Source organism: Notamacropus eugenii, chromosome Y (assembly GCF_028372415.1).
Source record: "Notamacropus eugenii isolate mMacEug1 chromosome Y, mMacEug1.pri_v2, whole genome shotgun sequence".
Lineage (NCBI taxonomy): Eukaryota > Metazoa > Chordata > Mammalia > Diprotodontia > Macropodidae > Notamacropus > Notamacropus eugenii.
Window position 1 is genome coordinate 13,839,583 of NC_092880.1, and position 10,445 is coordinate 13,850,027.

The window sequence follows — 10,445 nt, forward strand, 5'->3', positions numbered from 1 at the left end:
AATTTATTCTTTCTTTAGAGTCTTAAACAAGTTACTTAACCTCTCTCTGCATTTCAGTAGCCATTTATTTCCATATTGAAATCTATGGTGGCATACTTAGTAATGAAGTAAATGGATTCACGAACATATGTAAAAGTTGATAGAGAATGCAATAGATCAGTAATAATGTATTAATACTGATCTAGTACTAGTCTTTCCTCCTGTTGTCTGGCTAACTCCATCAAAAAATGATTCTTATCAGTTTAGAACTCACTATCCTGACTCCTATACTAGAAAACTTGAAGACATTACTGTGCAATGAATTGCTGCTCCTTCAACAATTGAAATGTCTGGTGTTGAGAAAAACACATTATCCCAGTTGGCTGAGTAGAAGTCAAATGAAAATTCAGAGTTGAGCTTAAACAAATATTCCATAGTGACTCTAATAATAATATCAGTATTGATAATAAACTTGGGACCAAATGAGGCAGATTTGGGGAAATGTTTCCTCAAAGGGAGGCTAGAAATGGAATATGTATATCTACATATATACATCAACATTAAATATAGCTTATGTGTGGATATGGACACATGTAAAGAAGATGAACTTGCCATTTGGGAAATTATCTTGTCTAATTGTTATGGAACTCTAATGAGTAAGCTAGAAGTGGGTGTGCGGGGGGTGGGGGGAGGAGGATAGCTCTCCCTAAAGATTCTAAACTGAGTAGAATACAATGTGAATGTATCTGTGTATGTGTAAGTATCTCATTATTAAATGTAGATTTCCCTTTCTATCTCTTCCAGTATATCTTTCCAACACATTTTCTTTTACTTTTATTATGTAACTGGTTCGTTTTATTGGTCCATTATAAGACAAATTTGAAAGGAGTTTGTTGGTAAGTTAAATGTCAGGTCATGTCCAGCAGGCTATTGCATGAGGTGCTTCTCAAACAGAGATGGAGAAAATGCAATGAGACTGAGCAGAGGAGACATTATCATGAGAGCACTTATAACGTACTTGATATTTTAGGAAGCACTTTCCCCATTAAGAAACTTATGAATTAGTATCAGTCTCACTTTACAAATAAAGAAACAAACGCTCAGAGGCCTTCAGCGAAAGAAAGCTGACTAAGGAGCTAATAACATTGGAATCAGAATTCAAATCCATCTCTCTTGAATCCAAGGCATATTTTTCTTTCTGATTCACTGTACTGAATCTCAAACAATATCAAATACTTGAGAAATCACAATATTCTCCAAATTAACGGTTCCAAATAAATGGTCCATTTCTTCATTTCAACCTTTCCTTCATGCTCCCTTATCTTCTTTCCCTAACGAGGATTAAACCAAATTTAATTCCAAAATGAGATCAAGCCAATGACTGAGTATCACGTGTGAAAACTGTAGTCTTTTTGCTCCATCCCTACCATTATTTCAGAAATGATAAGCATAAAAATTTCAATGCCAATGGGATAATTTCATGTGAAGTTCCTTATGTGTACTACATTTTATGCTTTATTCATTAAAAGGGTCTTGATTTTCATTCTTTACTTTAGAGTTGGAACACTATACTAGTGTAAGGGAATTGCCAACCCTCAGCCCTCTTGGACAGCGTACACCAGTCACGGCTCAGGTAAACTGAGGGGAGATTGGTAAGTCATGGACAAGACGGCGCTGGGAGGAAGGGTTCCTCCCCTGTTTATTAAAAGATACTTCCTGGAAAGTGGGAGTAAAAACTTGCTTAAATTGGCATAAAACTTGCTCAAGCTGCTTACCTAATTAAGGTCATAAAAGTACATGAGCTAGCTGGAATAAACGGAGTTATTCACCATCTCGTCTCCCGTTCCATTCATTGGTCACAGTTCGCTCCGCCAAGACTGACGGGCACTGCTGGTCAGAGTAAGACCTGTTGGTCTGGGGGTACGGGCCCTAAACCAGTACATATTAGAGCAAGGAGGAATTTATCCCAATATTATGGATTTCATTGCCATTGTAAATAGACAGATTCTCCATATTTTCTAGCTACACATTCACCTCTTCCCTTGAATTATCCATTTCATATTTCAAAACCATGAATGGCACTGGGGGCAGCTCCTAAATGTATAGATGGTTCAATGTAATGCATCTTTATTCTTTAAAATACCATTTATAGAGGGGCAGAGGCAAGATGACAGAGTGAGAGAAACAACTCACCTAAGCTGTTAGACAAATTCCTTTAGATGCCTCTAAAAAGAGAATCTGACCAAATTTTGGAGGTGCAGAATGCAATAGGAGACAGACTATGGCAGATTCACAGCCCAGGATAGATTGGAAGGTGAACGGGAAGGATCTGTTCCATGGGGGTGGACCCACAGTGCACAGTGCAGCGTGTCCAACCCAGCGGAGCGGGAGAGCCCAAGGAAAAGTTCAACAGCAGCAGGCAGAACCAGAGGAGTGGCAGCCCAGAGCAAGACACCAGCAGAATCAAGCGAGTGACAGCCGCTGAGAGCCAGATATCAGCCGCAGCAGCTCCTGAGACTTTCAGCCTGCAGATTAAACGTCGGTAAGTAATCTACTTGAACTTCCTAGAGCCCGGATGGTGGAGTGATCAGTAAATGCTCTCTTCTCCTCTCCTGATGACCTCAAAAGAACCATAAAATATTTCCCCACAAAAATCCTGGATCAGCGGGAACAGCAGAGGGGGCAAATAGCCTCATAACATCTGAGGCTAGGAAAATAGCTATGGGGGATTCCTCCTACTGTGGCAGAGGAAAATCAGAAGAAGAGGGGCTGTGCGGTGGTGAAAACTCGCACTAGGACCCAGGCAAGCCTCAGCGTCAGGAGAGGGGCCCTAGGACGGGTGAAAACTCTCACTAGGATCCCGGAGTGCCTCAGCACTCCAGGGGAAATGGGAAGACAATACGGCAGCTGGGATTACCATCCCTTGACCTTGCCTTTGCCTCAGTTCAGCTGAGGAGATCTCTCATGACCAGGCCACCACTCCTCCACACTTAACAATCGAACCCCAGGGCAGATCGGTGAAAAACAAAACAAAAAGATATATAAAAAAAAATCTGCTCTTAACTTCTTCACAGAAGTCAGCACAACACCAAGTTCTACACCTTCTAACTAAAATAACCAGAAGCCACAACACACAATAACTATCAGGAACAAGAAAAAGCAAAACAAGAGTGAAAAAACCACAGAATCTTTCTATGGGGACAAAGACCAAAACACAAATACCAAAGAGGGCAGTAGTGAGACTGTACTTCCATGTGAAACTTCAGAAGGGACTATGAACTATTCGCATGCACAAACAGCTCTCATGAAACAACTGAAGAAGGAAATAGAAAAACTAGCCAAAGATATTAAAAATATGAAAAAAGAATTCACTGATGAGAACAACTCTCTACAAAGGAAAATTAAACAAATGGAAAAGGAAACACAAAAATTAACTGGAGAAAATAACTGCTTAAAAGTAACAATTGGACATGTGGAAAAGGAGATGCAAAAGTTAACTGAAGAAAACAATTTGATAAAAACTAGAATTGGGCAAGTAGAAACTAATGACTCCATGAGGCAGCAAGAATCAGTCAAAGAAAATCTAAAGAATGAAAAGAAAAAAGAACATGTAAAATATTTAATTGGAAAAACAACTGACCTGGAAAATAGATCCAGGAGAGAAAATTAAAGAATTATTTGCCTGCCACAAAACCATGATGAAAAAAAGAGTCTGGACAATATCTTCCAGGAAATCACCAAGGAAAACTGCCGAGAATTGCTAGATCCAGAAGGCAAAAGAGTCATCGAAAGAGTCCACCGTTCACCTCCCGAAAGGGATCTCAAACTCAAAACCCAAAGAAATATCGTTTCGAAATTCCAGAACTATCAAGCAAAGGAGAAAATGCTACAGGCAGCCAGAAAGAAACCATTCAAATATCAAGGAGCTACAGTCAGGAACACACAGGACCTTGTAGCTTCCACATAAAAATATCAACGGAATTGGAATTCAATATTCCGTAAGTCAAAGGACTTGGGACTACAACCAAGGATCAACTACCCAGCAAAGTTCAACATAACATTTCAGGGAAGGAGAAGGTCATTCAGCGAAATAAGGGATTTCCAGATCTTCCTGAGAAAACCCCAGAACTTAATAGAAAATTCGATCTTCAAATGCAGATCTCAAGAGAGGCATAAAAAGGTAAACACAGAGAAAAAAAATATTTGTTACTCAATTTGGGCAAACTGTTTACCTCCCTATGAGGGAAGATGATAACTGTTAATCTTGAGAATTGTGCATCTATATTGAAAAATAAAAGGGATATACATAGAGGGAACGGGTATAAAGTAAATGATATCATGTTAAAAATATGGTTTAAGCATGCGAAGGGATTGTAACAGGAGGTGTAAAAAGAAGGAAGCAGATAATGATAAATTACATCATAGGAAGAAGTAGAAAATTATAGTAGAGGGCAAGAGAGGAGGGAGATGAGCATTGTTTGAGAGGTACTCTCATCTGGTTCGGTTCAAGGAGAGAACAATAAACTTAAGTATATAATTCTAACTAGCTCTATAGGCAGTAGGAAGGGAAGGGGGGAAGAAAGGGGAGGGGAAGATAAAAGGGAAGGAAGAAGCAGTAAGGGTAAAGGGGAGTAAAAAGGAGGGGGGTAAAAGAAGGAAGGGAAGGCAGTAGGAGGTGGTGGAGAAAAGTGAAACCTATTGAGGAGGGGAAAGGAGACGGGAGAGCTAAAAGCAGAAATGGTGTGAAAGAGAATGGAAGGAAATACACAGATTGAAATCGTAACTGTGAATATGATTGGGATGAACTCTGCCATAAAACGGACATGGATAGCAGAATGCATTAAAAGCCATAATCCAACAATATCTTGTTTACAAGAAACACATTAGAAACGGGGGGATACACACAGGGTTAAGGTCAAAGGATGGAGCAGAATATATTGTGCTTCAGCTGATATAAGAAAAGCAGGAGGAGCAATCCAAATCGCAGACAAAGCAAAAGCAGAAATACATCTAATCAAAAGAGATAAGGAAGGAAACGATATCTTACAAAAAAGCACCATAGAAAATGAAGCAATATCATTACTAAACATGTATACTCCAAGTGGTATACCACACAAACTCTTCGAGGAGAGGTTGGGAGAGTTGAAGGAAGAAATTGACAGCAAAATTATGCTGGTGGGGGACCTCAACTTCCCCCTCTCTGAACTAGATAAATCCAACCTCAAAATAAACAAGAAAGAGGTTAAGGAGGTAAATAAAACTCTGAATAAGGAATATATAATATATCTCTGGAGAAAACTGAATGGGAATAGAAAGGAATATATCTTTTTCTCAGCAGTACATGATACATATACAAAAACTGACCATGTACTACAACATAAAAATCTTACAATCCAGTGCAGAAAGGCAGAGATAATCAATGCATCCTTCTCAGATCATAATGCAATAAAAATTATTGTAATAAAAGGGCATGGAAAGATAAACCAAAAATCAACTGGAATCTAAATAATCTAATCCTAAAGAAGGAGTTGGTTAAGCAACAAATCATAGAAACTATCAGCAACTTCATTGAAGAGAATGACAATAAGGAGACAACCAATCAAATCTTATGAAATTTCTCACTATTGGGAGAGATCTTTTAAATCAAATCACAGGATCGTAGATTCAGTGCTGCATGGAATTTTAGAGGTCATGTGCCTAACTCCCTTAATTACAGAAGCCACCTAGGGAGGCACAAGAATTTCTTGGTTTGGCACAGATTGTGTGTGGCAAAGCTAGTTTGTAATCTCAGATTTTGAGATTCCAAATGTAGTCCCTCTTACCTTTGGATTTACTCAAAGGCATAGCGATAATTAGTTACTTTAAATCTTTGAACATTTTCCTTGAGAAGAATTAAAATAGGAGATACTGTCTTCAAAAAAAACATTGATCTTTGAAAACTTTATTTTTATGAATTATTTTTATTACTTTTTGTTGTAGTAACAAAAAAAATTCTTCACTGATTTAAAGTGGTTTGGATCGTACATCTCATACTTCTCTGCTCTCTATTGATAATCTCTGAGGATTTGCTGTACACGCTTTTGTAAAAAAAATTATTTATTTTTAGTTTTAAACATTCATTTCCACAAGATTTTGAGTTCCAAATTTTCTCCCCATCTCTCCCTCCCCCTCACCCCAAGAGAAGGTGCATTTTGATTACCCCATCCCCCAATCTGCCTTCCCTTCTATCACACCTGTCCCTTCCCTTATCCCCACCTTCTCAATTTTCATGTAGGACAAGAGATTTCTATACCCCACTACGTGCATTTCTTATTTCCCAGTTGCATGCAAAACTATTCTCAACATTCATTCCTAAATCTTTGAGTTGCGACTTCTCTCCCTTCCTCCCTTCCTATACATCCCCACTGAGAATGCAAGCAATTCAATGTAGGCTATACATGTGTACTTATGCAAAAGACTTCCGTAGTAGTCATGTTGTGAAAAGATAACTATATTTCCATTCAGCCTCTCCTACGCCCCATTTATTCTATACTTTCTTTTGACTTTGTGTTTTGCCAAAGTGTTTTCTTATAATGACTCCTTCTTCCCATTTCCCTGCCTTCTGTCATCCCCCACACCCCAATTCTCCCCTACTTTTCTCTAGTGTAGGATTGATTTTCATACCAAATTGAGTATGCATGTTATTCCCTCCTCAAGTCAAATATGTTGAGAGTAAGCTTCACTTTTTCCCTCCCACCTCCCTCTTTTTCCCCTCCATTGAAAAATTTTTTCTTCCCTTCGTTTATGAGAGATACTTTGCCTCTTTCCATTTCTCCCTTTCTCCTGCCAAAATATTCCTCTCTCACCCCTTAATTCTATTTTATAGGTATTATCCAATCTTATTCAACTCGATCTGTGTCCTCTGTCTATATGTATACAATTTCTTCAGGTACACAAATATTGAGAAAAGTGTTAGAAGTTACAAATATTATCTTTCCATGAATGAATGTAAACAGTTCAACACTGGTAAGTGATTTATGATTTCTCTTTCCTTTTTGTCTTTTCATGGTTCTCTTGATTCTTGTATTTGAAAGTCAAATTTTCTACTCAGATCTGGTATTTTCATCAAGAATGCTTGAAAGAGTACATGGACAGCCGCTGAGATGGGATAGGACCTCCCTGGAAAGGGAAAGGGAGGAGGGGGGGCGGAGGTGGAAGAGGCAAAGAAGGGAAAGATATCTCCTTCATTAGTTAGAACCATAGCCTGGGTTGTGAGCAAAAGGAAACTGCAGCCCACCCTGGAAGCCCTGACCCTGTGTCATAAATTTAGAGCTGGAAAGGATTTTTGGCATCATCAAAGACAAGACCTCGGCCAGGGTGAGTCAGATAAAACAGCTTCTTAAAGATAAACCAGAAAATATAAGTCTGAAATTTGGGTTCCGGACCAGAGGTTATAATGGACTTTCTTACACTTTAGAATATACCAAGACCAAAGAAGAGTCTGATGAAGAAGTTTCTCAGGATGGAATTAGATTGTGCATCGAAAAGAAAGCATAGCTAACACTTTTAGGAACAGAAATGGACTATGTAGAAGACAAATTGTCCAGTGAATTTGCTTTCAATTAGGCAAACATCACAGGAACTTGTGGCTGTGGAGAAAGCTTTAACTTTTGAAAACTCAGGACTACTTCGGCATTAAAAAATTTTCGTGTCTAAAGAAGCCATGTTTCTTTTTTTTTTTTTTAGCTTTTATTTTTTTTTATTTTGTAATGTTTAACAATCACTGCCATAGAATTGCGATTTTATCCTTCCCCACCTATTCCCCACTACCCCCCTCCCTCCCCACGACTGCATACAATTCTGTATAGATTCTACATATACTTTCCTATTGAGTATATTTTCACTATAGTCATGCTATGTAGTCAGACTAAGATAAATGAAAGAAATCGTATAACAAATCAGAACATGATACACAAACACATACACATACACAAACATGATCTGCTACAATATGTGAGTGACTTCCATATTTCTCTCTCTGAGTGTGGCAGGCATTTTGCCTTGAGATCCTCCATTGGGATTTTTTTTTTTTTGGTAACAAGTTCTTGTGTTATTACAAAAATCTAAGTCTACCAGAAAAAACTCTCACACACTGTGGTTGTTGCTGTGCATAAAGTTCTCCTGGTCCTGCTCCTTTCACTCAGCATCAGGTCATATAAGTCCTTCCAGGCCTCTCTGAAGTCTTCTTGTTCATCATTTCTTATGGCACAATAGTACTCCATTACATTCATATACCATAATTTATTCAGCCATTCCCCAATTGATGGACATCCCCTTGACTTCCAGTTTTTGGCAACTACATAGAGTGCTGCTATAAATATTTTTGTACATGTGGGACCCTTTCCCATTTTTATGATCTCTTGGGGATATAGTCCTAGTAGCGATATTGCTGGGTCAAAGGGTATGCACATTTTTGTAGCCCTTTGGGCATAGTTCCAAATTGCTCTCCAGAATGGTTGGATGCGCTCGCAGCTCCACCAACAATGAATTAGTGTTCCAACTTTCCCACATCCTCTCCAGCATTTATCATTTTCTTGTTCTGTCATGTTTGCCAATCTTATAGGTGTGATGTGGTACCTCAGAGTTGTTTTGATTTGCATCTCTCTAACCAATAGTGATTTAGAGCATTTTTTCATATGATTATAGATAGCTTTAATTTCTTCCTCTGAAAATTGCCTGTTCATATCCTTTGACCATTTATCAATTGGGGAATGACATTTGGATCAGTTCTCTATATATTCTAGAAATGAGGCCTTTATCCCCGAGCTTAGCTGTAAAAATTCTTTCCCAATTTACTACATCCCTCCGGATTTTGGTTGCATTGGGTTTGGTTGTGCAAAAACTTCTCAGTTTAATGTAATCAAAGTTATCCATTTTGCATTTCATAATGCATTCTATCTCTCCTTTAGTAAAGAATTCTTCCCTTCTCCATAGATCTGATAAATACACTATTCCTTGCTTCTCCAGTTTATTCATGGTATCAATCTTTATACCTAAATCATGTACCCATTTCGATTTTTTTCTTGTGTACGGTGTCAGGTATGGGTCTATGCCTAATTTCCGCCACACTGTTATCCAGTTTTCCCAGCAATTTTTGTCAAACAATGAGTTCTTATCCCAGAAGCTGGGGTCCTTGGGTTTATCAAACAGAAGGTTGCTATATTCCTTGCCTACTGCATCTTGAGTGCCAAGTCTATTCCGCTTGTCTACCTCTCTGTTTCTTAGCCAGTACCAAGTGGTTTTGATAATTGCTGCTTTATAGTACAGTTTGAGGTCTGGTAGCGCTAGGCCACCTTCCCAAGCATTTCTTTTCATTAGTCCCTTTGATATTCTGGACCTTTTGTTTTTCCAAATGAATTTTGATATTATTTTGTCCAGCTCTAGAAAGTAATTGTCTGATAGTTTAATTGGTATGGCACTAAATAAGTATATTAATTTGGGTAGAATTGTCATTTTTATTATATTAGCACGGCCTACCCATGAGCAACTAATGTTTTTCCACTTACTTAAATCTGACTTTATTTGTGCAAAAAGTGTCTTGTAATTGTGTTCATATAATCCCTGGGTTTGTTTTGGCAGGTAGACTCCTAAGTATTTTATACTGTCTACCCTAACTTTAAATGGGATTTCTCTTTCTATCTCTTGCTGTTGGACTTTGTTGCTAATATATAGGAATGCAGAAGATTTGTGTGGGTTTATTTTGTACCCTGCAACTTTGCCAAAGTTGTTTATTAATTCAAGTAATTTTTTACTTGAATCTCTGGGATTCTCTAGGTAAATCATCATATCATCTGCAAAGAGTGATAACTTAGTTTCTTCTTTGGCTATTTTAATTCCTTGGATATCTTTATCTTGTCTAATTGCTACAGCTAACATTTCTACTACCATATTAAATAATAGTGGTGATAATGGACAACCTTGTTTCACCCCTGATCTTATTGGGAATGCATCTAGCTTATCCCCATTGCATATAATGCTTGCTGAAGGTTTTAGATAGATACTGCTTATTATTTTATGGAAAGTTCCCTTTATTCCTACATTCTCCAATGTTTTTAGTAGTAATGGATGTTGTATTTTGTCAAAAGCTTTTTCTGCATCTATTGAGATAATCATGTGGTTTTTGTTAGCTTTGTTGTTGATGTGATCGATAATGCTAATAGTTTTCCTAATATTGAACCAGCCCTGTAGTCCTGGTATGAATCCTACCTGACCATAATGTATTAATCTCGTGATAAGATGCTGTATTCGTTTTGCTAGAATCTTATTTAAAATTTTTGCATCTATATTCATTAGGGAAATTGGTCTATAATTTTCTTTCTCTGTTTTGTCTCTTCCTGGTTTGGGTATCAAAACCATATTTGTATCATAGAAAGAATTTGGGAGGACTCCTTCTTCCCCAATTTTCAAAAATAGTGTATGTAGTATTG

The 10,445-nt window shown here is 37.8% G+C and overlaps 1 pseudogene; it reads left to right on the forward strand.

Annotated features, from left to right (window-relative positions):
- The first annotated feature begins 2,315 nt into the window (after window positions 1-2,315).
- Window positions 2,316-7,632, forward strand: LOC140516872 (iron-sulfur cluster assembly 1 homolog, mitochondrial-like; annotated as a pseudogene).
- Window positions 7,633-10,445: the final 2,813 nt, after the last annotated feature.